General features: G+C 44.2%; 1 protein-coding gene across 2 annotated transcripts in view; it reads left to right on the top strand.

Moving 5' to 3' along the window:
* Positions 1-539: 539 nt before the first annotated feature.
* PHACTR1 (phosphatase and actin regulator 1) overlaps positions 540-27,907 on the top strand; it is a 413,139-nt gene continuing 385,771 nt past the window's right edge. The window contains exons 1-2 of one of the 2 annotated variants that reach the window (XM_075416934.1): positions 540-720; positions 1,401-1,576. The gene's annotated coding sequence lies outside the window, so the exon portion shown is untranslated. The remainder of the gene's footprint in view (positions 721-1,400; positions 1,577-27,907) is intronic. The other variant, XM_075416933.1, reaches the window with a different exon arrangement.

Below are 27,907 nucleotides of genomic sequence, written 5' to 3'. Positions count from 1 at the left end.
TTTTGTAATACTGATTTCTCTTGCTGTTACACTCCAGCCTTTTACCAGTTATGTTAGTACCTGTTGCTCAGAGAAGGACTGACATAGTAATGTAAACAAATCTATTCACCCAGTAAGTGATAAAATGTACTCATTTTTGCACACTAATCGGGAAAATCTAAGCTTCCCAACACAAAATATTAGGAAAGTTGCTTTGATACCTGTAGTTCCTTGGCAACTCTCGTTGAAACACTTTGATCTATAGAACATCACACTTGACAAGTGGGTAAAACGAGTCTCAGGGAGGCCAGGCCATGGCAAAAGCCATGGTCTTGATTTTTCATTCTCCAAAGTTGAACAGCCAAAGCAAATACAAACACCACTGTTTCAGAATGGGTGTTTGCAGAGCAATCACCTTGCTGACCTGTCTCTTGGCTCACTGGAGTGTAAGACAACAGCTTGCACCTAATCAGTTACATATTTTTAGGGTAAATATCGGGCACCAAAATGCAAATAAAATGTTGAAAAGGTGGGTGCAGCTGTGAGTCCCTCATACCCAACTAGTGAAGCTAGCAGTCCAGCCATCTCTGCACCAGTAGAAAAATACTCCCTCTTACAACTCCTTGTATTGTGAATGGAGTCTAAAATAAGTCTGCCTGATGGGGGAAAGTAAGAGAGGAAGATGGGGAAATGGACAGGAACGGGAGGAAAATAAGAATAACAGTGCGGTGCTTTGAAAAGGTAGGCTTGACTCCAGCTTAACTTCAAGCACTGCGGAGCTGCTCGGTAGCTCAGCAGCTGGGAGGTGTTTCTAACGATATTGTGTATTGTGCTGGAGTGGCTTCTACCGCTGCGACACAGCCACTCTGCTGAAGACTCTGGGGAATTACCTTGGTATTTAATTTGTTGTTATGAAAACAGTGAGTTTGACTGCAGCAAGAATAGTTTCTTCCCAAACAGTTACCAGAATCCTATTGTTGTTCTCCTTCTTGTTGACCTTTTTGCTGGTTTTGCGATTATAATAATGATTTTCCCGGCTTTGCTATCTTGAATTTGTTTGATTTATATTGTGCCAGGAATTCAGAAGGGGAAAAAGCAGCTCATCTCAGGTAGAAGTTCTGCTAAATGAAGGATTTTAGAGAAGTTATCTTTTTGAATGGAATTGTGATAGGAAGAGCAAAATTTTCCTTACTTTAAGCACTTTAATTGTAGATGGCCATTACAAACACAGGTCTCATTTTCAGCCCCAGTATTATGCTGCTACCACACAAGCTGTTCAACTCTGATTTTTTTTAATTAAATTAAAAGAAAATCCTACTTCTTTTAGAGTGTAAAGCTGTGTAAAAGTCTTCTACTGATTTTTGTATCTGTAACTTTGCTGAGATCAATTGCTTCCTTGGTTGGTTTTCTTTTTTTCTCAGAGCGTTTACTGGGCTTTCTACTCTACCTGCCCCCCAAGTAAAATTCTGAAATTAAGCCCTCAAAGAGTATGTCACTAGTCTGCCTCGGAGAGCTATAAATAGGCTTTACTGAGGATCCTGCTTGCAGCACCTCTATGTGAAACCTCTCACTGATCTCCCATGAAAGTAAGGATCAGGTAAGTCTGGTCTAGGCAATGCTTTACCCGCTCGTGTCGCAGGGCACAGTGGCATGACAATATCGTTTCTAGTTCTATTCTCCTGTATCTGTAGAGACCCAGAGTTTAATTTCTGAGAGCGCCCAAGAGAGTGGCAATCTCAGGAAGATGTTGGCTGGCACAAAAGTTGAATTATTATTACATACCTGGCTATGACATCTGGCACCAGGACAGCTGCATGAGCTCCCCTTTGCCCTCTGCTAATGGCCCATGACATTGGCATGCGGGAGTGTATAACTGTACCTCCATCTCCATTCAGCCCATGACCCCCATTGCATATTAACAGGTCTTGCATAATATCCAACATACAAGCAGTAAGCTAGCAAAAGTGCTAACTCAGACACAGATTTGTGTAAATTTATTATGCTATTTTGAAAGCCAGCTGTAATAATGAAATAATATAAAATGCTTCCTACATTTCCTACCATAAATGCTCTTTACTGTAGAGTTGACTACGTTTGAGGTAACATTTGCGTACTTAACTATGCACCACTCTGATAAAATGACATAGCCTTTATGATGCTATTTGCTATGTTTATACATTATGCTGATTCAGTTCCTGCACATTACTTTTCCTTTACTACTTATGTCTGTGTTTAAAAAGAAAAATGAAAAACAAAATTCAGAAAAATACTAATTTTTTTTTAATTGGCTTATGAAACTGTGATCTGTGCTCTGCAAAGCTTACATTTTAATTGACAATTCTTATCTGCAAGGACATACTTACCTACAGTAAGGGCAGTGTGCCATAATCTGCTTATGAAAGTCCTATTAGGAGAAAATTACTTTAATTATTATACATATATTAAGATTAGAGTACAGCTAAAATCATGCTATCCACTTCAGGAGTACAAAAAAAGACCTCTCTATCCTACACCCAATTCTTCCCAGCGAGCTCGTAATCCAGAGAGGCAAAGACAGCGGGGAACGACAGAAGCAGCATGCAGGAGCTGGGAGATCAGGGTGGCTTCAAGCAAACACAAACAGAGTCTTGAATATATTTTATTAGCACCTAGATGAACAAACTATAGAACTATCCTATCTACTGCATGTATTTTGTTCTTAAATGACAGTCATGTAAGTGAAAGGAGGCAAATATTAAACCCTGGTTTACTACCACCTCTTCCAGCAATATTGTCAAAATGATATATTTCTGTAAAAAACAATACTTTTTTTCATAGCTTCTTTCTTGAATTTTGCATGTGGTACTCATATATGCTGTGCCCACAGACTCTGTAAAGATGGACTTTTTTGGCCCCATTACAGACTTATTCTTAGTTTGTTACCAAAGGTACCAGCTCACATTAGCCTCTTTTTTCAACAGGTTTATTTGCATGGGTGTTTGCAGTAGTATATTTTAGGATAAGGCAGGGAAATAGTTCAAGAAGAGCAAGGTGTTTCTGCAGTTTAATGAAAAGTCCAAGCTCCACGCGGAGAGGCCAGAGAACTGCGCTGCCTCTCATTTGTTATTTTTCTCTACTTTCCTCGGCAGCACCATCTAATACTTGTCCTTGCAGAGCAGATGGAAATGACTCAGTAAATCTCTACCTGGGGAATATCAAAACCTAGACAGAGTTGAAATATTGCTGAAACAGAGGGACAGACATATTTAACACAAAATCAGAAAAATTAGTCCAGTGCTGGAAGAGAGTTAGTACTCCAGTCTTCCCCCTTCTCCTTCGCCCTCCCTTGGGTTGCCTGACACCCACAACGAGCATGGGTGTTCACTTATTTCAGACTCCTGGAATTTAAGTTCGTGCACTGGAAAATGAGAAAGGGTTTATGGAGCCATGACTCATCCCGAGGCACAGAAAAAAACACTGTTACCAGCACTCTGGCCTCGCTCAAAGTCCATTTCTCAAGGGTGGTCTTGCAATCAATGGCTTGGAGAAAACATTCGGATCCCTGCTGCCAGACCCAGACAGGTGGACACTGGACCCAACCAAACCTCTTCTGGCAAAAAGCTCCATCTTGCAAGACAACTGAGACCTCAGGCCTCAATGTGGTAAATGGTGAGACTAGACCAAACACTGTCCTTCCTAAGGGACTTTTTGGATGCTGTCCTCAAGCAGTAAGAAAGGGCCCAAAATGTTGTCGGAGCAGAAGGCTAGTCTATGTCTGTTGCCAAACAAAATGTTCTCAGGACTGTGGTAAGATTTCCGGGAAAGAGTTTTTCGCTTCACAGAAAGGTCTTGTTAACACTTTGCAGAGTGACTGTCAGATGGGTGACTGCTTTGATTTTCAGGTTTTTCAGCATTTTCTTCCTGTGTGCCCACCAGAACGTGGAGAAAGCAGATGCAGATGACCTGCTTAAATACCAGGTGCCACAAGAGGAAAGAACTAGGAGATTGGAAGCTCTTCCCACCACCCTTTACTGCCTTTCAGCTGGGCTTTTGGTACAGTGGTGGACAAGTTAAATGAGATGAGGGAAAGCCACTTGCTTGAGATTGCACAGGTGGGGAAGGGAAGCAAGCAAGGAGCCCTTAGCCCAGCCTCCAGCCGATTTTTTCCTCTTCATGTGCCAGCACTCCGTTTAGGAGCTGCTTAGTTGCACGGTTCAAGGCAAGAGTTATCTTTCAGTTGTGTGTTTGTACAGCACCTAACACAGTGAAGCCTTTCTCCCTGACTGCAACTTGGAGACATTATCACAACACAAATAGTAAATAATAATCGGGTTAAAGATAGCACTGAATTAAATCAGAGCAGTAAGTCTACTGGAGGCCAAATGGTACACAGTGCCAGCTCAGGCACAGGCAACTGGCTCTCAAAACTGAAAGAGAACATTCCTCCACAGTAACATAAACACTATTCTTTTTCTCTTGAGCTAGATAAAGCATTGTGTGTTTCTGATAAATCCATATGGTTTGCTCACTTGCAGAGGAAAGCATGAAGAACAACAATTCCCCAGATTTCTTCCTCAGAAGTTGCATTATCAATAAATGCCTGTGATATCAGTTGGGTTCTTTAGCCCACACATCCGGCCAGTATCTTAATTGCAATAACTTCACGTCCCATAAAGCCAATGCAGTGATATACAAGGGACCTGATTCCAACCCCTAACCTCTCAGAGCCCGGAAAGTCTTTCAGCATTCCTGCAAACTTACATAAGAGAGAAGGAGCAGATAACATTGTATGCTTGCAGTTAAACATGCAGGATGCTTGTGCCCTCCTGCAGAAAGGAGTGAAAGAATGGCCTATTAGGAAGTCGTTCTGAATTAGAAAATGGCCTTACAACTGAAGAATTTGGAGTGCAAAACCAAAGACCCCTGGGATTGTCTGAATTGTTGTTTCAACTCTGAAAAAATACTTCACTGTGCTTTTTTCTATGGTCTATGACAACTGAAAACCTTCTTAATACACAGACAAAATACTGTTTGTGGTCTTTATATATACTGAGCTAGGCCTTACCGGCAGCATTATATGAAGAGGACAGAGGACAGGCCTGACTTGTTCTTAAGTGGAGAAGGAAATTCTCTTGACTTAAAATGTTTCCCTTAGTTTAATTTGCCTTCAGAACTGGGAACTACAGACCAGAACTGGGAAGCCAGACATGTCTGACTTCCATCCTTGGGAAGGTGACAGATGGCCCCCCACATCTGTTGGGAAAGATTAGCCTTTGTGAAGGGAGTGCCTGTCTCTGGGTCTAGGAGGTCTAGAGGGGTGTTGGTAGCATAAGAGTGAAAGGAATCCTATCAGCATAATTTTCAAAACACCTGAATTTTCAAAAGCCTTTTACAAGGTGCCACACTAAAGGTTATTGAAAAAATCAAATGGCCAGAGGATTACAGTCAGCAGTGATGAGTCCCCAGGGATGGTGCTGTGTCTTTATTGATAATGAAGAGGAGATAAGGGAGTGAATGGCAAAACGTGCATGTTTGGAGACAAGACTAAGCATTTCTCTGGAGGCAAATGCCACGCCAGTTTCAGAAGGGCCACATGAGTGTACAAAATGGTGGCAGATAAGGTCCAGGTAGGTAAATTAAAGGTAATGCATCTTTGGAGAAACAATCCAAACCATGCCTTCATGGTGCTGAACGCGGGTAGCTCCAGTGCAGGAAAGAGACCTCAGCATCATCAGTTACAGTTCTCAGAGATAATCTGCTTGGTGTGCAGTGGCCATTGCAAGGAGGGGTATGGATAATACGAGAAAGAGTGCCATTTGCCTGCTACACAAAAATGCTGTAGTGACCATACCAGGAGTATGCTGTGTAGCTCTGCATCTCGAGGAGGATATAGCAGAGCTAGATAAGATCCAGAGAAGGCCAAGGAAAACAGAGCAGAGACTGCTAATTGTATTATAGCTTATGAAGAGAGACTAAAGACATGGAATCTCTTCAATTTGGAGAGAAGAAAGGTGAAGGTGTGAGGGAAGAGATGGTAAAAACTTACAGAATCTCAAGGGCAAAACCTGAGGGGTTATTTACCAAATTCCTTCCTGCTGGAACTGGGGGATGCTTGCTGAAACTAGCAAGAAACTAGTTTAACACAGATAAAAGAGTATACTTGTCCTCTGTGGCTGGCAATGAACTTCTGGGGTTTGTCACAGAAAGTTTCAGGCAGATGGTGTCTGCAGGTTCAAAGAGAGATCAGATAAGCTCCGTGACAGCAGGTCCATGAGTAAAAGCCAACTGAAACTGTCTCCTATCATCCCTAATACATCCTTTGTGGGTCTTGGAGGAGAACAAGCAGAAGAGACCATTGAAAGTGGCCAGGCTCATTTGCTGTCTTGGAGTAGCGTGGCCTATTTATTGTCACTGTCAGAGATGCACAATTGGGCTAGATAGACTGCTGGTCTGATCCAGTATGCCTCATAAGTAGAGACAAATAAGTAGTGATCTTCAAAGCTGTGAAGGGTAACCGGACACATCTTTCTTTGATGTTTTACCTATATCTTATAGATTGCTTTAAAAAGCTCTGCTCCACTTCACACACCTGGTAACTCTTCAGTACTGGATTCATTTGGGTCAGCTGGTGCCCTTTACTGCCAAGTGAGCAGGGTTTGCTCCTCTTTCTCTTGTTGCTTTTCTTCCATTTGCTATTTGTTTGGCAACGAGAGCAGCACAGTACTGTTTGTCCATCAGCTTTTAACCAGAACAGCTTCTTTTGGGGTCATGTGAGTATAAAATAATTCAAAATTTGATTTTTTGTTTTTCAGGGATAAGGGAGGTAGAAGGGCATCAATCTGCTGACATGCAGCAGCACCATTATATAGGGTATGGCCTCATATGAAAGACTTTCTGTTTCAGAGGAAGAGTGCTGCTGCACTCAAATAGGCATCTTTTTGGTTATGTTTTCTTCTAAATTACTTTTGCATGTGTTAATGCTGCTGCATTTCACGGGTATACAAAAGAACAAAGAAGGGAGATGGCACTGCTGTACTTCAGTTAGTAATGAAGGTAGTTTATTACTACACAGTTTAAGGGTAGGGAATTCTTATTTGAGGAATTTTTGGAAGGGGTCAGGGTGATCTCACAGGCTCTGGTGAGCTAAGGATCTAATGTAGCTTGAGTCTGGTAAGGGAGAATACTGTCTTTAGGACCTAAAAGTTCACCTTAGACCTTTCTCTAGGGCCGCAGTTTCGCTCTTTTTTGTCTTCCTAGAGACCATTATTAGAACCCAAAGGTATTTTGCATTTTGTTGCCCCCCTAGGATAATCTTTGGCTGTGTGGGACAGGTGGTACCTGACAATGTAATTTCTCAATGCTTGCATGGTTTCTGTGAAAAGGAATCAAGGGCTGGGGTAAAATGCTATTAGAGGCACAGAGAGGGGAAAACTTGAGTGTTATTCTGATGCAACAAAAGATGTGTATCCAGTTCTGATCACTATTTGTCTGTTTTTAGTAAATGAAAGTATTGCCAGATTTAAAAGGTTTATCTAACCTACAGGACAGGGTTGTAGTTCATTTTGTGAAATCTCAGTCAACAGAAAGTGATATCAATGTTGTCAGATCACATCATAAACTCAGAGTTTGATACTCAATTTCCAAGCAAAAGACATTCTCCTATTTGCTGTCTAGACAAAGTAGTTTTTACAATAATGAAATATTGTTATAGCAGAAGGAAGCAAGTTCTTGAACTTAAATATTCCAGAACTTTGCAGTAATTTTTGTTTGATCTAAAGTCAAGGTCAAGAGCTTCTTTCTAGTTATAATGGGTTGAAAACGTATTATCAATCTCATGTTTAGTGTGACTACTGCTATTGTTAAGGGTTTGACCTTGTTGCCACTGACTGCTATGCAAGCCATTTAAAAAAGCAAGTTCTTTTCCTTGCTCAAAGTAGTCCAACCTTTTGTCCAAAGCCATACGAGCAATGCATCTGGGCCATATGTACAAATATGAGGCAAAATAGAAGGCTAAGTGTGTTGACTACCAGGCCAGTTCGGAGTGTTTGTAGGAAGTACAGGACAGGCACATTTGTGGGTTGCATTAAGTCTTTAGTTTTTACATTTCTGAAAATCTAAGTGATACTTCTAGTAGCTGTTAAGAAGGAATTTGCTTCTTCCTGGCAGTTACTCTGATCTACCAGGTGTGTGTGGTCTCTTCCCCTTCTGAGGTTGCCCTTTTGTTCTGACTTCTTTAGCCAAAAAAAAAAAGCAGCTGGACAGCTTTAGTCTGTTAAATAGTCCACATTGCTTACACGGCTACTCTCCTCACTGACCCTTAACAGTTTAGTAGCTATGAACTTTAAGAGGCTCAGTCTTAATCTTCTGTCTTCAAAGGAGCCAGAGCTGATGCAGAATGTGGCCTTTTCATTGTGGCTTTCCCTGAATTTTAGAAACCCACCTTTGTCAGCTGGGCATTTCCACCCTTTTATCTAGATGCCGACAACAGTAAAATTAACGTAAATTACATAGACTTGTCTGGGGTCTTTCATTACTCCTTGATGGTTTGCTCTCCTCCTGGCACAAGCTCTCTCGAATAGTGTGTTAAATAGCAGACCACTACCTAAGGGAGAAAATGTTCAGAATCCTTCGATGCACAGCCCAGAGAAAATATGCTGGCCAAGAAGCGCTCTGGCTCAGGAGTACAGCTTTTGTATCTTTAGTTTGACCTGAGGAAAGGTGGCATGCAAGTGATGTGAAGAAACGGTGTCTCAACATGTGGTTTCAGGGACTGTCTTTCTGTAATCTGCACAGATGTCAAGACTGGACCCAAAGAAAGGTTGGGTTATTTAGGAAAAACAGTGGTTTTCAGCAAGACGGGGCTGTTGGGCTGGTGTTCTCGGTAGATTTCATTCTCACCCCACCCGAAAGGATAGCAGTGTTCTGCCATGGTTCTGTACACATGTACTGTTTCCCATTTCTTTCTCTCCTTGATTTCTTTGGAGCACTGTGCTGTGGGCAGTAAGTATAGAGGAGATCTGTGGATGTGGTCATGAACCTAGGCTGATTCAAAGAGCGTGCACAATACTGATATTTAAGGGCTGTGACTTTGATCCTTTCCTATTGTTCTAAGATGCACTTGAATATCTCAACGGCATACTGAGACCTGCATGCCTGCTGTGTGTGAGAGCTCACTACCATGGAGAATATTTTTCTCCCTCAGGACAGATACATGTGAACTCCCTGCAGGATTCCCTGGAGGTATTGTTCTTCTTTCCCTCTTGTGCTACAGACTGCAACAGCCATCAGGCATGGAGTAAACACAGGGATGTTCACTCTCACCACTCTCTGAGACAAGCGGCTACGATGTCATCTTACAAAAAATTTATTAAAAAATAGGGGAAAAAAAAAAAAAAGGGGTAGGGAGGGGAGAGAGGATTACGTTGTAAAAATAGTTTCCTTGCTGTATCTAGACTCCAGAAGTGTAGACCAAGGTGTTAACTATTGATAATGGTCTGCACTGGAGTCACGTATGGACACTGCTGTGCTCCTGTCTCCAGGAGCATCAGTGATGCATGTGGGCCTGCCAGCTTTCCCCAGGTGCTTGCACAAACCCTGGCAGCTGCTGTCGGGGAAGGCTTGCAGGATCAAGCTGCAAGGGCCTGTGTGGGGTTTCTGTACGCTCAAAAGCCTTGACTTGGTTGCGCGACATTCCTTCATATCCTGTCCTCTCTTGCTGACCTTTCTTCCTTGTTTTCCATGTGACTGACAGCCCTTTAAAACACAAAGCAACAGGATAGTGTTGGATGGTGGGAGGAAACACTGTCATCGGTTTGGGATATCATTATTGAAACAGCTTCAAGTTATCAACAGCTTCAAGGGGGAAAAATGCTGATACTTGTTTTTTGCCTTGCATACTATTCCCCATTCATTAATTGATTTCTTGACTCCCTGACCCACTTTCCTGCAATAATAGTTCTATGGAAAATTTAATATTTCTTATCCCGATGTCTGTATCCCTGGGCTGAAGATTTTCAGTTCTGCTTGCTGGCAAACCCATCCAAGGCACTTCTGACTGTAATTAGAAAAGACCTTTCCTTCCCAACAGTTTGGAAATCATGTTCTAATCTTCCCTTTTCACTGACTTGACTCATCACAGCTGCTAGAAGAACTAACATATACTTCTGGAGGAATTATTTGATTTTGCTGAACTCTTAGGGACCATAGGGGTGACATTGTACCAGATCCTTTGTCTCCAGGGTCATCAAGATAATTCTCTGTATAAACCATCACCAAAAGAGGTTTGACTGTAGCAATTAGTGTCCCAGAGCCTGCCATTTATCTAATAATCACAAGTTTGAGTTTTGAAAACATTCATTAATTACATTCTCAGCAGCCTGGTCTCTTTAATTTTGCTGTTCTGACTTGGTGCCACAATAGCCACTGTTTTTAATAAGGTAATGACTAGCCTTGCTTTAGAATTGTGTAAACTGGTAGACAAAGAGATTGCATTAGGTGGCTGCCTGATTAAACACTGAGTATGTGGCAGAGAGAGAAATAAGGTCTGCATCTGACTCCTTCAGTTCTATTTTGACAACTAGGGTAATCTTGCTTTTTGATTCTACAAGTTCATGTAGGGTCTTCCCCACTGCTTCCATATGGTACTAGGGAAGAAAATAACAAAATCTGGGAACAAGCGGTTGGTAGGCAAATAAGAACTTCCTTCTTTTTTATTCCCCAAAGAGCCAAGGCAGAATGTTAACTGATGACAAATTTCTCATTGAAGACATGGTAGGAGTTGAGCTGCCTTAAAATTTTGCCAAGATCATAGGGAGTAAGAAGTATTTGCGAGTAGTCCTGATGCATAGACTTTAGGGGCACGGAGCAGTGGAGAGAATAGCTCACCCAAGAGCAGGGACCTTCGCTGGGTAGCAAGTGCAGTGGTGAACATGGGTGTTGTAATTGCAACAACCATAGTCGTTGCCAGCTGGAGAACTACACAGGTGAGCTATTTACAATTCATACGCTTGGTGTACTTTGAAGATGAGAGATTCCACCCAGCATAACCTGTGGTTGATAATGTGGGCCATGGATAGTCCTGCCCTGAGGCCGGTAACCCATGGTGCAGTTTCACAGTTGCTGCAGGCCAGTCTGAGGCCACCATGCTCCTGCTTGCTCTCCCCTTCCAGTGCCTCTCTGAGCTTGTGCTCACATTCCTTCCTTTGCACTAGCTCTAGTGGCTGTGAAGCCAGCTTGAAACTACCAAAAGAAGTGTCATTTTAGTCTGCTCCATAACTGCGAAGTGTCAAATGAGCTGGGATGACATAGATGGGATGAGAAGGCTGCCCTTGGCTTGAGTGGGTGAAACCACCAGGTTATAGTCAGGAACATCTCTCTTGGAGATCCCATATGGTCCTGAATCAGAAGTGTTGATGTTCAGAAACTCCCATCATTGTCCTTTGTTTTGTACCTGGGATAAATTAGCATTTTCAGGAGCACAGCGCTACGTTCAGTTATATCACTAGCACATCCTCCTCTTCAACAGAAAAGGTTTTTTTCCACTCTTGTCATACTGGAAGTTGAAAACTTTAAAGAAATCTACAATTTGCCCATGAGGTTCCAGTGACTTGACGCAAGGACAGGAGAGAGGGTAGGATTTCAAAAATAAAATGGCATTTGCATACCTTGCCTTCCTGTGATTTTCAACAAAAGTTTGGTCTAACTAGCATTTATGACTTTTAAAACCTTTATCATGAGGTGTCAGTGGTGGCAGCAAGCTCCATGTTTGAATGACTACAGCATGCAGTGCATTAAAAACAAGGCACAAATTCCAGTCACTGATGGGCAACATTCAAATGGCAGGGGCAAGGAAGGGAGAGAGTTATTTGCTACGGTTTGATCAATATATGTGAAGATTAGGAAAAGGAAATAATACCGAGATAGCAATTTTAAAAAACAGCCCTTTAGGAAGGAAACAGTCATGCGTTACATTTTTTTTTTAAGGGAAAAACAGTATCTCTACAGGTACGAAAGGGTGACACTGGCTGAAGAGGAACCAGTAGTAGATGAGTTGTAAACCAGCTTGTGAAAAGCAAAGTTACAGTGGGATATACTGGAAAGCTGATGGTGATTCTTGCAGCAATGAATTTTTAACTGTCTCCATGTAAAGAGCTTTTTTGGCTATAAAAAAGAAAATTTTATTCTGAAAATGCTGCATGAAAGCTGGAACTGTCAAACTAGTAGAAAAGCAAATTGGAGAGCCTTGGATGAGCAGCTAAGAAGAACGCACGAGTATGCTGGAACAGAGACTTCATCAGCCAGGAGCTCTTGGAAAAAGTTAGGCTGAGGGGTGATGGCATGATGATAGCAATGTAAGTAAGTGAAAGGAAATTGCATGAAAGAAAGGAAGAGGGTTATCCGGACTATCTAGAAAGTGGCTGAACAGAATTTGGCCTAAAATTAAAAATGGAAAAAGAATCAGGCTAGACATAAGGAAAATAATTCTTAACCTTGAGCATGCCTGGAATAAACTGTCAAACTGTAGCAGAGGCAATGACACGGGTGGCTGAGACTAGATAGGATAAGACAATAGCAAGAATAAAGTAAGGAAATAGTCTTTGTGGTGTGGGCGACTGGAGGCGATGACCCAACTCATGTTTTTCCAGGGCTGGCTGTCTATATATAGTTCAAGAGAGGCAGTAAGTAAAGCTTGTCCACTCATCAGTGGTGGCTAGCTACGATGGCACACCATGATAAGCTTCCTGTGCCTCTACCCAGTGTCACGGAGATGCGGCTATGAGGGAGGACTGCCAGCCGAACACTTGCCAGAGGTCAGGTTGCACAAAGTACCATGGAACGGAAGAGATGAGCCATCAGCCACAGCTGTGGCTTTCAAATCTGTCAGGCTTTGGGAGTTTCAAACTGCAACTAGAACAGTTGTCCTGGATGCCTGAGTTGCCTTGAACTTCCCAAGTCTCTTATTCACAGGTCCATCGTCCTTGCACCAACTTCATTATTTGTATGTCTGCTGCCTTTAAACAAATCCTTTCACCTCGCTTCATGTCCAGTGTCGTGATGTGGACTGTGTACCTCAATAGATGATATTAATAAGGTGGCTGCAGGCTTACTGGTATCAGTTTCTCACACAACAAAATCTCATCTGCACCTATTTCTGTTTTGATTTTTACTCCCTACAGTGGAATGAGAAAGAATAATATGAAAAAATGAAGGTTACGAGAAGCATGAATTTGCCATGCTGCTGTTTTGGTTTGTTCATGATGTCAGGGAGCAGGAATTTATCTTTTATTTTTTGCCTGAAATATGTGTTAATGCAACTTTGATCTGCCTCAGAAGAAGAACGCCAAAGGAAAACGTCTAGTAGAAGACCTTTTGGCCCTTTCTGTTTGTTCTGCGTGGGAATTTTTTTGTTTAATTTTGTAGTGATGGGCCCATACTAGGCTAAAATGAACCCTTAAAGGAAGTAACCCTAAATGTGCCTTCAGGTCCATTCCCTCAGCCCAGATGGGAAAGCAAGAGAAATCTTGAAATTCTCCTTTTTGCAGAGAGAGGGGGTCTGCATTTCTCACAGGGCGAGTCATTTTTCCCATACTTACTTTAGTCAGCTCTTCAGAGAGTTGCAGTTACTTGCCAGAGACATACCAAAAGGGAAGAAGCAAGATTTTGAAGTACTGCCAAATACTGTGCATTGTTACGCACCAGGGCACTCCCTGCGCATCCCCTGGGCAGCGGGTGTTGGCGTGCAAATACGCAGGTGGCAATCATCTTACTTTTACGTGGCTCTTTACATGGGAAATACTGGTCCCGTCCCCCAGTAAAGGCAGTAAGAGTTTTGCTGTGGATGGCTTCTCGGAATAGGCACAGGAATCTCTCAAGAGAGCAAAGACAACCGAGGGCTGTCTGCAAACCCTGAGGAGGGAAGAGGTTGAAAAGGTGGCAAATACTTTCTTCAAATCAGAAAGTAAAAGGACTGAATGTCATGACACTTGGTCAAAAGTTGTTGGTTTTGGGTAGCAAGGGAGGAAGGAAATGCTGCAGTCTGTGGTCGGGGAGGACAGGGAAACATGTTTTCTGAAGTTCCTGAAAAAGGGGGATTCCACAAAAATTTCAGAACTGAAACACACTGTTCAGGAAAATTTTAAACCTCCTTTGAGGAGTGAGATCTAAGCTCCAAGACATGCAGAGGAGCCAAGGTTTCTGGGACTTCTGGTCTCCTAGCTGTGGCCAGCCCAGAGACGACCTGCTCGGGAGCAGGGATCCCTCCAGCCCTCAGCTCCCCAGCATTAGGTCAGGCAACCCAGCAGGAAACACCTCTGGGACCCAATCCCATATGTGCTTTTTCAGAAGATTGTCAAACTGACTCATTTTCCAAAGACATTTTCATTCTGAATTGCCATTTTCTAATCTGTTTCACTGGAAAATTCTTAACATGATCTAGCTGCAATACAGGGACACTGGAAGAAACTAAAAGGGAGCAATTTCAAAGTCGAGAAAAGGAATTATTTTCCTCCGGGTGATATAATTCAACTATGAAACTGATTACTGCAGGCTGTCACTGTGGTCAGGAATTTATCGAGATCTAGAAAGGGCTGGGAATGTATGCTGCTGATGAGCATGTTTGTAATTCTCTCATGTAATGCTACAGTTTGGGGAGGGCTGTATAAGATGTGACCTTTATTGATCTCTCAGGTTATAATGGGATGAAGTGCAATTGTATTACACATAGGTATATACTGCAGAGGCAATTCCTTGAGGTTCTCCCGTGTGTATATCCAGCAAGTTTTGGTGCTGGTCATTATAAGAGCAACTGTACTGGCTTACTCTGATCTCATCCTGATTTGATGGGACAGGCTTAAAGATTAAGCCTCCTCTTTGATGCGTTGAAGATGTTAAATCTTGAGGGTCTATTATCTTTAAGTTCTGAGTTGCCTTAGCTCCCGTTGGAAATGGGAGGATGAGGGTTGTTCACGGGGACTTGGGCCCAGGTTGTTGAAACAAAGGAGATGGGGAATGGGCAGCGAAGGTTTCTGGGATGTTGAATCTGCACGGGTCAATTGTGGGTACAATAGGTCCTGGAAAGGGAAGGGATTCTGTATGAGGAATTGAATGTTTGGCAGATGACACTTCAAATTCCTGAACTGCAAAGACACGGGCCAGGTTTACGCTGGCAGGCACTGCTGCCTCACTAATTTTGCTAAATGGGTAATGTCGGTGTTTCTAGCATAGAAAAATTGCCTTTGGACTTGATTCACCTCATCTAATTTTAGCCACTTAAGACTAAGTCTAGTCATCCAGAGTCTCTATATCCACAGCAGAGAGAGAGTGAAGCCTGTCTATAGGGTGATTCATCTCTCTTGTCTCCGATATCTGCCATAAACTGGGTTGAATCATGCTCAAAAGAGCTCATCCCTTTCCACTGACTACAGTGGAGGCACAGACACACCACGTCATGCCAGAGGCCTAATGCTGAGAAAGCTCATCTGAGGTGAAATAAATCATCCTCCATGGGTAGCTGTGCTCACACCAGCAATAACAAAAAGGACAAACAAACCTGTTTTTTATCAACATGAAGTAAATTGTACTTGTACCAGGGGAGAGGAGGTTGCCTTCAGAGGCACCCAGCTGAGGTCAGCAAGGTCCCTCAGATATATTCCTCTCCCTTTCAGCTCTCAGACTTTAACCTGTGCCTATGAAGTCCTCATCTACTTCTCCTTATAGAGAAGCGAGTAGCATCAGATAGAGCTGAGAAAAATGTGAGAATGTAGGAGTGTATCAACCCTGGTGTGCCCAAACCTTGCTTGGTCTCTTGCATATCTTTTGGTCTCTTGAAAGATATTGAGTCTGCCTATAAACTTTGCCAGCTTCCTGTCCTCACACCATCAAGGCATCTGCAAAGCCACGATTATCTTGCCCTCAGCTGATCTTTGCTGAAGAACATGTGCTAAACCTGTAATGAGATAAACCTATGCTTTTAATACAGGCACTTGTCTACTGGTGCCTCAAGCCATCAGGACTGCCTGCATCTTTTAAAATTGCAACGTGCTTAAGCATCTCATAGTGAATCTCTTTTTCATCTGAAAATGGCAACTTATGTGGCTTTTTCACTGAAGAACTGGAGAGGCCGTGCATCTACAAAAGAGGCACTTTGTGTGAAAATCCTTTTCCAGAACCCTGGAAGCTTCTCTGATAAGAAAATCATAGGAAACAGAAATGAATGACAACAAAAATACATGGGACGACAACATTACTCATACAATGACTCTGTCACTTCAAGCAAGAAAAAAAATTCCCCACAAAACCTCAGAGGAGAAGCACGCAGGGAATTTCTGTATTTCGCAAATCCCTCGTTTTGGGTGCATACGTAACAGTGTTCACCGTCTGGGAGAATTCTTACACTTAGGTAGATGCTCATTGTCCTTCTATGGAAATATACAGTAAGTTGTGCAAATAGAGGCTGCGAGGAGACATCCGTCTCCCACCGTCGAGGAATGTGGGTGTGGATCGCGCCGGGCTCCAGCCCGACCCCTCTGAGGCACTGCCCTTGCGCGGCCCCAAGAACAATAACCTCCGGAACACGCTCAGAGACCTTCGGGGAGGGAAAAAAGGGGGGGGGGGGGGGGGGGGGAAATCCCAGTGTGGACTTTAACATGCTGGTGTGTCTCTCGGTGCTCTTTCCGGAGATAAACGGCACGTGGGGATGGTGATGTGTGCGTGCGGCATTTGCTGACCTGCTCTAGATGCTGGCCGCAGAGAGTGCGGTGGCTCGGGTCCCTCCTGAGAGCAAATTGTCCTCGGGTGAGCTGCGAGGGCCCCCTCTGACCTGTCATCCCATGGGGCATCCCTGAGCCGGGGGGAAGCAGAGGGCTGGAAACACTGCTGTTTAGGTGGGGTGTGGTGGAGAGATTGAGAAATCTGCAGCGGCCGAAGCACAATAATGTCTTAAAATAGTTAGTTATGTGTTTACTGCCATCTGTCTCTGTTTTGCTAACCCACTCGCTTAGACTTCACGCGTACCAAAGCGATTAAGTGCTTGGCTTGTTTTCTTGTTGTGTGTGGTGTGCGTGCGTGCATCCCACAGACGTAGAGATGCGCGCGTATTCCCCACGCTGCGTTTTGGAACAAACAGCTCCCGCTGTATCTTCTTGCGTAACGCCGCCTTCTCACTGGCAATTTGTAAATCCAGATTGGATGTTTTCTTAAAACACAGACCTTCCTCATTTTTAAAAAATCAGCATTAGGGAGCCCTTGCAGGGGGATCACTGCACTAATCCATCCTTTGGCATCTGCAGTGCATGAACCCGTGCTGTGTTCCGACCGGCAGAGCTGCTGGGCAGAGGCAATCTGCTCTGACCGACAGGACTGCCCATTGCAGCCATGGCAGGAGAAACACCACCTGGTTTGATCGGTGGGAGCTTATCACAGGCAATAACAAGGAGGGAAACACAGGTAACAAGAAAGGACCTGTTGGTGTAGGGGCTAGGCAGCAATGCTAATCGATGTTTTAAGAATGGGTTGCCTGGCTGGTGGTCACTGCTTGGTAATGGATGCGAATAGCAGGTTTGATGTTTTCAGGCATTATCTTGACTGCATCGACTGTAGCTGATGCTGCAGTCTTGGAAAAATCAAGGCAGCCATTTAGCTATTGTTGTCTGGGAGATAACCTGTGAGCATGTGTCTGAAAATATGTGATTTTTGACAAATGTTTCTCAGCCGAACAGTACGAACAAATGGACATTGCTTTTTCTTTTTTGCTGCAGTGGAAGTAAGCAAACTGATTCCTTTAGCTCTGGTTCTGCACTTCAGACCTCAGCAAATGCAGTGTAAGTAAAGCCATTTTCCAGTGTAGATCTTCTTAACTGCTCATTCTTTATGTGACCCAAAGCAAGCTGTATCACAGGTATGATTTTTAGGCTTCTTGTCAGTGTACATCGTATTTAAAAAAAAAAAAAAAAAGTAATGATGCAGAGGCTTGTTGTAGATGACAAGTCTGAAAAACTATGTTAAAGACAAAAAATTATTGAAAAAAATAGGCTGGAACACAGGCAAAGCTGATGACTTGTTACTCGGTTTACTTCTAGCTGTTGTACAGCTGTAATGCAGAGTAAGGAGTGATAATATACAGCACCGAGGGATCAGCACATTCTCTTGCGTGCTGAACCTCTGGCTGGTCGACTAGTTTTGGAGGGGGAGAATTAGTAGCTATGCCTAAGACCAGTGCGTTTCAGTCATCGTATCTAGTAAGTGTTAATTAATGTAGAAATTAATAGAAAACATTGCTTCCAGTGCAAAGGGTCAAGTTACAAAGTTTGGGAATGGCACATAGGAGGGATTCCTGGGGCACACTTTAGGTGCCAGCAACTTCTTTTCATACCAGGGACTACCCAAGTCTCCTTGGCCAAAGCAGAGCTCAGCTGTAGTGGTTGTTTTGGGGTTTTCGTTATTGTTTCCCAGCTGCAGGCTGGGTTGCATGCCCAAAGCCATCTCCACAGGTAAAAAGATGTGACGGACTAGTTAGAAAGCATAAGGAAATAGCATTCAAATATTTACCCTTTTAGAAGAAAAGTGATAAGTTTCTGCCAGCTCTGGCTAGGAATTAGCTTTTTAGTTTCTGATTTCAGCTCAGTTGTGGTGGAGGGAGCAGGGGCTTAGCGGGGTCTCTCAGCTTCCCCCTGGGGGGGTCCCTGCTTTGGCGTCAGTGTGGCTGTACTGCCAGGGGCAATTTGGGTCTGTGGTTCACTCCCGGGACCGTGCTCTGGCTTCCTCGTTTCCCCAGGCTCTCTGGGATTCGGTGTCTCTTCTTAGGCTGCTGGCTTTACCCGATGTCTTCGCCGTTACCCCACGCTCCCTTGATCCTGTTTTCTTTTTCCAAAATCCCCAAACCAGCAACTCAACCACTGCGGTGAGAGTTCTGGGGGAGAGTGAGTCAGACGACAAAACATTGTCCCCAGACCTGTGTATTTATGTAACGCTTGCTTTTTGAGGCAATGGCAACCGGCTGACACCCTTCAAAGTGAGTGACTGCCTTTCTCCCGTGCTGGCAGCCTGGAATGAAGAAGCCACCTTGCCTAAGGGGACACCAGTGGCTCTGAGTGACAGGCCTCCACGCAGCAATTAATCAGCCAGCCAGCTTCGGCGACCGGGCTGGAATTTGGGACAAGCATGTGGACGCCCGCTCTCGGCAGGGATGGGGGTGATGGGGGTTTCTCATGGTGCAGTGCAAGATGGGCTGGCTGGGTTATGGGAGCTGCAAACAGCCCGGGGAGCGGGACACGAAGAGCCGTGGCCGGCTGCCTGGCTTGGAAAGCCTCCGGAGTCTGCAGGATCCTCGCTGGTGGCTGGAGCTTAGCGTGGGCACGAAAAGGCAGCCTCCAACCAAACGCAAGCAGAGCCCAGATGTTGTTGCTATACAGCTAGCACTGCCTGACTTCACCCATTAAATCGGGCCATTCTCCTATTTGTATGCTTGTTTGTTTATTTGTTTCAAAAGGAGAGGGGAAACTTCTTTGTTGTGTTCTGTAGCTGCAATTTGATTTGTCTTAGCTCTTCGTGTGCTGTTGAGACAAGCTGAGTGGAAATTCCAGTTACATGCTTTCATTTGTTCTCCCTTGGCATGCAGGTTACGGGAACAGGGCTATGGGCCCGCTGGCCTACGTGTCATTAATCTTCTGGGAACAATGAAAAGAGAGCATTTGAATGTGTCTTGGCTTTTCCGGCAGGCTCTGTCTGAAGGACTTCTCTTTTATGTGGGGAGAATAACGAAAAACAAAAAAAAGAGAGAGAACAACAATAAGAGGAATCCTTGAGAGGAGAGCGCCTTGTGTCCCTGGGTGTCCATCAGCATTGCTGGGTGGGGGTTGCATCTCCACACCAGCAGTGAAAGCCCGTCATCACAGCAAGGGGCAGGGGAGAGGGCTCTCATTCAGGTGTCCAGAACCCCAAAAGCTGAATTAGACGCAGCTTTTGACAAGCAGTTGTGGATGCAGACAACCGTGCCCCTCTCCCAAAAGTTTCCTGAGGGCAAGGCAGAAGGCTGGTACCCGCAAACAGGCGCGTTGCAGCTCGTTGTGGCTCCTGCGGGAGAGCAACCATTCATTCTGTGCATGGGATTTCCCGGTCCTCGCTGCCACTCAGTTGTCACGCTTACCCGGTTACCTGTCCCATACGCTCTGTGGTCTGGGGCTGCCATTTACTTAAACAATTCCTGGACTGAATTCACAGGGAGCCGACCAGGATGAGGCCTCTAGGACCAGGGATTCACAGGTTCCCTGCTTCAAGTGTTACTTCCTTGCAAAACCAGATTTTAAGGCCGTATGTGCCAACTTTCCTTTGCAGTCACATGTATTTTAGTTCATCCTTTGGTCTGAGGATTTCCAGACTTGCTGGGTAAAATAGGCGTCTGAGGAAACCTTGGGGCGTTGATTGTAGGGCTGGGCGGGTGGCAAGAATTCCTTTTTGTAAAACATGTCAAGGTGTTGACGCTTGTGTCAAAGTGCAATGAAACCAAGACTCTCCCAAATGTTTTTGCCAAAAAATAAAATAATAATATGGGGGAAGAGGGGAATAAAAACCCTCACACTGCACAAAGGCCAACAGCTCAGACTTGCGACTGTTCGGTTGAGGAGTGGGCTGCAATCTGGAACAGGAAGAGCGCTCCTACCACCAGCCCCCTCGCTGCCCCTGGGTGTGCCTCCCTAGGCTGGAGATCCTTTTCTGCACCCAAGAAAAAAAACATTTTCTGTATTCCTCATCGAAAAGTGAGGAAAAAAACAATAGGTCTCAAAGAAAAGCATCGGTTTTAATCTACTGCCTGTTCCAAGGAAACACCCCCGCCCTTTTTTTTAGTCTTCTGTGCCATCTCCAGTTACAGCATTCTTTTTGCACGTTCTGTGCTGTGGAAAGGATCACAGTAGATCCAGTGCTCGTGGAATTGCTTGTCATTTTCCTATAGAGGGAAAAAAAAAATAAGAATCGGAATTTCTAAAGTATACTAGGAATATTTTGATGTTCAGCTTCTCCCTGAGCAGTGTTGTGCCTTCAATTTCTGCTAATCCTGCAGTGGATTAGTAATGAGCTCCAAGCAAATGTCCTTAGCTTTCTGGAAAACTGATGTTTTCCGGCAGAAAGAGGAAAGTGGGGTGGGGGGGAAGTAGAAAGCTTGATTTACTGAAAAGGGGGTTGTATGAAAGAAACAGCACCATGCTCAGCTGGACCAGCCAGCTAGGAGGGAAGCGGTGGCTGGAAGCGGGAGGACAGGCTGGCTTTCATGGGCAAGTGCCAAAGGGCTCTCCCTCTGGGAGAAAGCCCCAGGTGTCATCCACAGCTCTCTTCAATGCCCTTCCCAAGCTTTTTTGTTTCCGGGACCGGACTGGCTATCTCAACTTTACTGCCTGCCACCCTCTCAATGTTTAGGCATAAAGAAGTACACTCACATTGTTGCTCCGTATCCCACATCTAACAAGCAGTGCCGAACTGTGTCCAGCTTTGGTCTGCTCGCCTCTGCACTCCAGGCTGCGTGGTTCAGGGCAAGCTGAGGTGTGAGACCCGTCTGCAAAGCCACGGCATGCAACCTACTTCAAAATAACACCCCTTCGCTGAGGAGATCGGCAAATTCCCTTCACTGGCACAACGGAATGTGGCCAAGAGATTGCACTTGACACCTTGGGAATTTTCTGGCCCCTTATAGCACGGGTAAGGAGGGTCCATCAGAGTCATAACTTCAAGGTTTTCTCAAGGTGTTTTGGTGGGGCTTTCTGGGAGAAGAAGTTAACCTCACATATTGCAGTCGAGGTGTTCCGGCAGCGTGTTTATTCTAGAATAAATAGTAAATATTACCGATAAGGAAATAATAACTAATATGTGCCAGAGATTCAATCATGTGTTATTGAAATTTCCATCAGTGAAACGATTAAAGGATTAGACATTACAAACTGAAACTGCCTGACTGAAGGGTGCATGAGAATTTGTGTTCAGAGGGGACTGCTGGGAAAATACCAATTTACATGTCACTAAGTAAGCTGGAAAATATAAGTATCTTCGAAATAAAAAATGAATGGCTTGACAGAAATGTGTGCTTTAAGAAAACAGTAATTCACATGCTCTGCAGTTTTTAAAGATTAATGATGGGACTTTTGCTTTATCAGAATTAAAGCACGGCAGCTTCACAAAGAGAAATCCCGTGAGTGAAGCGGCATATCTTCAAAGTTCATAGTGAAAGGGTAACTGCTAAAAAAACCCACAAAACCTGTATTTCAGCATATCTGCAGGAAGTCAGGAAAACCCAAGTATCTTTTAAGTTGAGCTTCAAGTTTTATAGAAATTGAACTCAAAACCAATATTTAAGTGTTACTGTCAAAATGTTCTCAAGAAAACTTGTAATTTTTGGTTGTATCAAGAAAAGAAAGCAGAGTCCCCTGTCAGGGCCATGAATATTTTGCACAGGAGACAGTTTACATTTGGAAAGGGAACCTTCTTTACTATGACTCTTTCCCGCCCCTTTCACCCATTTCCTTGTGAAAGAGGGAGAACCCAGGAGAGGGTCTAGTCCAGCGAGGGGCTGTGGCATCTGCCGTCATCTCCAGCCAAAACAATAAAAGGCAGAAGCCTCTGATAGATCTGGGCCTGAAAGAAGCTTAGCAGCAATGAACATGGCTCAGCTGAACACCTCCTTGGCCCCAATCCATCATCCCCATCCTCTTTGGTGGACTTTTCTGGGACATCTAAGCCCAGCCAGACCCAGCTCAATCTCATGCTCGGTTGCAGCTCCAGGTTCAAGTCCCTTTGCTGCCAGCTTTGTAGCAAGGTGTTGAAGTAAGGCTTCTTGCTGGCAACATAAGCACCTCATTGCTGGACTTCCTAGGCTAGGGAGCTTCTCGCAGCAATTTCTCGCCCCCTCCCTGTCTAAATCTTAAAACAAAGATGATCATTTCTCATCCCATTCCACAAGCAGCCTCTTAAGGGCTAAGATTCCCCTCTGTAAGCAGCATCATTTCACAGATAATAGCACAACCTGACTCACGGTTTCCTTTTGTTCCTCCCTGCCTTCCTTTCATCCACCTGTGGTATTTCATCTTGCCCTCAGTTTGGAAAGCTTTAGGCAGGGCTCCTTCCTTTGTTGTATGTTTTCACACCTAGAACAGAGTGGGAAGACCTGAATCATGACTGATACTCCCAGACAACACATTACACACACACATACAAAAAAAAAAAGACAAAAAAAAAACCAGCAACAGACAGATGAAGATTTGCTGTTACCTGAGCTGTACTCAGCATCCCCAAACTCCCCATAGAGTCACCAGCTGTGTGCTGATGGGATTCCGTCCCATGTGTGGTGAAAGAGGTTGGGAAAGTCAATTAAATCTCAGCATGTCTCAGCTTCTCAAAGACACTTTAGTCCTCCTTTGTGAACTGTTTTGTTGTTCGTGATGACGGAGGCCACCCCGCACCGGCTGCTACGGAGACAAGCCATCATGAAGTTAAACCCAGAGATATACTAGGAACTAAGTGTAATGGTCCTGCTGCTGTAGGACAAGAGGTTTTCCAACCATTCAAAGCTTAGGGGAATATATCAGTGTGTGTGATGTCTGTATGCATTATACACAATTTTGAATGAATTTTTAACAGGTTCACGTGTTTATTTTGCATCCCTAATACTTTATTGATAAGATTCATCTCATTGTTTCAGTGACCTCACATTTCTCTTGCGTCTACTGTGCATAAGAAAATAATTTGGTTCAGTAAAGAAGGTTTCAAACAGAGAATCTTTTATTTCCTTACTATTATCAGAGGAAGGCAGGATGATTTGAAAGGAATGCTGCAGCTTGGAAACAGAAGAATACTGCTTTTATTTTTTTGCAGGTGTCAATGTGCATAGGGGAATAGTTGCTAGCAAGAATTTTTGGAATAAATTAACACCCACTAGAAATACCTTGGGCCTCAGACCAGCAGAGCAATTAAGCATGTGCTCAGCTCGGAACACTGCCTATTTTGCAAGTCACTTATGTGCATAATGTTAAGCAGAGGCTTAATTAATCTGCAAGATCGTACAAAAGCAGGGCTGGAAAGGACCTCAAGAGATGACCCAGAGCAACCCTGGCAGCTGTTTCGCTAACAGTCCTCCAGTGACAGGGTTTGTACAATCTCCTCTGGTAGCTTGTTCCAAATGCTGAACTATCCTTCGAATGAGAAAGTCTTGGATTTAGTTTTGTTTTGTTTTCCAGGTACCTAGCTCTGTTCTCCTCTGTGCAAAATAAACAAAATGCTCCTTAACGCAGCGAACAAATGAGCTGTGTTCTTTGCGTATCACTCTTCTTGCATGCCGCAAGACTGATAGCATCTCTGCTTCTCTCTTGTTCTCCCCCTGCTCCTGTTTCTGTACTGAACAAAGACTGTTTCTCCAACCTTTGCTTTAATAAGATGTTTTTTGCATTGCCTATCATCCCCATCACTCTTTTCTGAACTCACTAGTGCACTGATGTCATCTCGAAAGGGGAGCCAAGCTGATACCCCACCAGTGTCACACAGAGCAAACTGACAGCCTCATGTTTCACATCCAGCCCTCCTCTTGATAACACCTCTCAAAAAAAAGATTCATCCTCTTTTCTATATGCACGTTGAGTTTCTGGTCCTCTGTAAGCCCAAGATCACTTCTTGGTGTGCTGTCACTTCTCTGCTTATTCAATCTACTTGATTTGCGCATTCAGAAATGCCTCATCTTCACTGGTTTCATGCTGCTGATTAGAAGGCCCTCCCCACTTCGGATCATTCACAAACTGAGCTTTATAGCTAGCACTGTAAGTGCTGCGCTTACTGTCAGTCCATGCCTCTAATGAGGAAGGTGAATAGAGCAGAGGCTAGGATAAATGCACGAAGGACTTTCTGAACTGTCATACTGCTCTAATAGTGAATGACTGACAACTGGTCTCCAAGTGCAGTTGTTCACTCCATGGCACACTCAAGTGAATGTGACTTCATCAAGATCGTATTTCCCTATTCTTCTTCTCAGAATATTGTGTAGGAAAATGGCATCCTGCTTCTTTCTTAATTACTGGGCTACTTAACATGGTCTGACATGCCTGGTTCTTAAAAAAAAAAAAAAAAGAAACCACAAAAAACCAAAACCCACAAAAACACTAAGGCTGATATTTGTCAACATATTGTTCTCTTGGGATTACAACTTGGTTATTCAATTATTCATTCTATTATCTTTCCACTTATCAAAGTTAGGCAGATTAGTTTTGAATTCCCTGGCTCCTCCTTTTTCCTCTCTATAAAGGTAGATCCTCTCTCTGCTATTTTCTAGCCCTCTGGGACATCCTCTTTAAACCTTGAATTCTTGCAGATAATGGCTAATAGCTCAGTCTGCTTTGATTAGTTCCTTAATTAAGCTAGTGTGAGTTTCATCAGGCCTCATGAACTCGAAAGCATTTGTCTTACCTAGAAACTGTTCTGGCAATTCTTGTTCTATCTTGGCCTTTACACTTATCACCTGCTAAATCAATTTCACTGTGAAGTTTTTTTACAAAGGCTTGAACAGCCTTCTCTGTTTCAGCCTTTATTTCTCCACTTTATTCAACAAGTAACAGGTTTTCCTGTGTTGTCCAGTTGCTTCTGGACATCTGGGGAAGCCTTTTATACCCCTTGCTAGTTGCTATTCATTTTGCATTTACATGCTTGTGTTATTCTTCTATGTTCATTCATCAGCACAAGTCTGCACTTCCACCTCTACGCTAATTTCTTCGACACGACAATCTTTCATCAGCTACCAGTGCTGTTCTCCTGCTCTTCAGCTTCGCTTCTTTTTCTCCTCTGCAACGCATACTGCTTTGTGGTTGTCCAAGTGCAGGCTTGCATGGTAACTTCTGAACCTCTTTCCTCCAGAATTTGTTCCTGCGAGGCCTCACTTACCATTTCTACAATGCTGTCAACGATTGCTTTCCAGAAGTTGGTGTTTTTTTTGTGGTTTTTACTCTCCTCATGAACGCTACCATTTTGTGACCATTGTCATCCCCTTTGCCTCACATTTTAAAGCTTACTTTCAATTCCTGCCTACTCGGAGGCACTAGGGCTAGAGTACGCACTCCTACCACAGACAAACACCCTTCTTTCTTGGAAAGACAGTTTTTACCATAGTATTCTAAGAACATGATGAACTATGTCCTGCCCTGTTCATTTAATTACTCACATAAAATTTCCCCATCATGAAGGCTTGCCTTGAGATTTACAGTAACCTCACCCTGGTTCATACTCTGTGGGTTCTGCCTTGTACACTGAGGTCAGGCTTAGTGCTGTTGGTTTCATTATGGGATACAGCAGTCTGTAAATCTAACCTTTTTATGGAATGATAATGCCTCCAACACCTTCTTGATCCAGGTACTTTCCAGTATTCAACAGGGTATTGCTGATACTTTAGATCCCAAATCCAGTAAAGACCGCAAAGCATTCAGGCACCTGATGATGGCCAGATGCCCAACGGTCAGCCCCTTACATTTTTTGTTCTCTAAATATGTAACTGCATGCAGTTACTTACATGGACTTCTCTGTGAAAATTTAATGCTCATAAGTTTGGCAGTCCTGAATACGCTGGGCAGGTACCATCTTTGCATTGTCTGGAAACCTGATACCCCCAGGGCTCATTATTAATATCATTAAATAATCAGAGGGTCAATAATAATCTCATCCAGAACACGAACTAGTCATACTGCAAAGGATCTGCCTTCAGTTATGTTGTCAGTCTGAGGCAGTATCTCTGTCCAAAGGAAAAGGAGAGACAACCAAGGCAGAGAGCAGCAGGGAGAGATGTGAGATCCTCCCCAACCTCTGCACTTCCCACAGATGCTGCAGTGAGCCCAGCACCTCTGGGCTCTTGCGAATGTGTGGACCCTCAGGCAGGGGCAAAGGCTTTCCCAAAAGACAAACAGCACTCCCATTGAGGGATGCGGGGGCTCGCTGTGCTCCCGCCGTCTTTACTGGGCTAAACTTGGGTCTGACAGCACTTTTACCTAGTGGCTATTCTTAAAACACTTCTTTTTTGTGTGTGTTTCTTGTTTGATCTTTTGAAGCGATGGCTGGCACCTCCGCCTTGCCCAGCCAAGGTTGCTGGCCCCATCCAAATCCTTGGAGTCCTGGATGGCTTTATCAGAAGTCTCCCTGCTCCTGTTTAACGAGTGCCATGGTTACAAGCACCGCTAGACTGATGATATTCACATGCAGGAAACAATGCAGGGAAAACAGGATTTGCACGGCTCCGGCTGCACTGCCCCAAGAATTGCAGGAAGTGATTGTACTTTATGAAACCGTCTGTGCTCCGCTAGATTGTCTATAGCTCTTAAGGTCAAGCCGTAGCACACCGCGTTTGAAATGCCCTTTGTAATAACGAGGACTGTTTATGAACCCGAGTACAGGCTGTATTGTTTACCCTAGGCTTTGGTTAAAAGGTGCTATATTTCAGCCTGTTTTGCAGGATGGCATGAGGAATCTATCATGGGCCTTTCTGGCATGGGCTTGGCCTGGGTTCAAAGAAGGAATGTCCATCATGTCTTCTGAAGTATCCCCCGGCATGTAGAAAGTCACGCAGCAAGCGCGGCCGCCCGCTGCTGTGCAAAGCCAACAAAAGAGCCCAGGGGGGAAAATGCGAGGGCCCGTCAAGGTCCCAGGGCATTGCTCCGGGTGCTTCCCACAGCAGACGAGCTGCCCCTCGGAGCGTGGAGAGGTGCGAGCCCTGCAATGGACATGCTTGACCCAGAGAGAGGGGCAGAGCGGCAATGCATGGGAACCACGGCCCCAGCCAGCTAACTAGGAAAGTTCTGGGAAGCAGCTGTAAATGCAAGGTCCCTTCTCTGCTAACTGCCTGATCTTTTAAATCACACGAGCACTGGCTGGTGCCGACACAGGTTGGTGCAATGTGGCTCTGAACAGTGCGTTTCTAATCCAGTCGTGCTTCGCAGAAGTGCTCAGG

This window comes from Opisthocomus hoazin, chromosome 3 (assembly GCF_030867145.1).
Source record: "Opisthocomus hoazin isolate bOpiHoa1 chromosome 3, bOpiHoa1.hap1, whole genome shotgun sequence".
Taxonomy (NCBI): domain Eukaryota; kingdom Metazoa; phylum Chordata; class Aves; order Opisthocomiformes; family Opisthocomidae; genus Opisthocomus; species Opisthocomus hoazin.
This window is presented reverse-complemented; position numbering and strand designations above follow the sequence as displayed.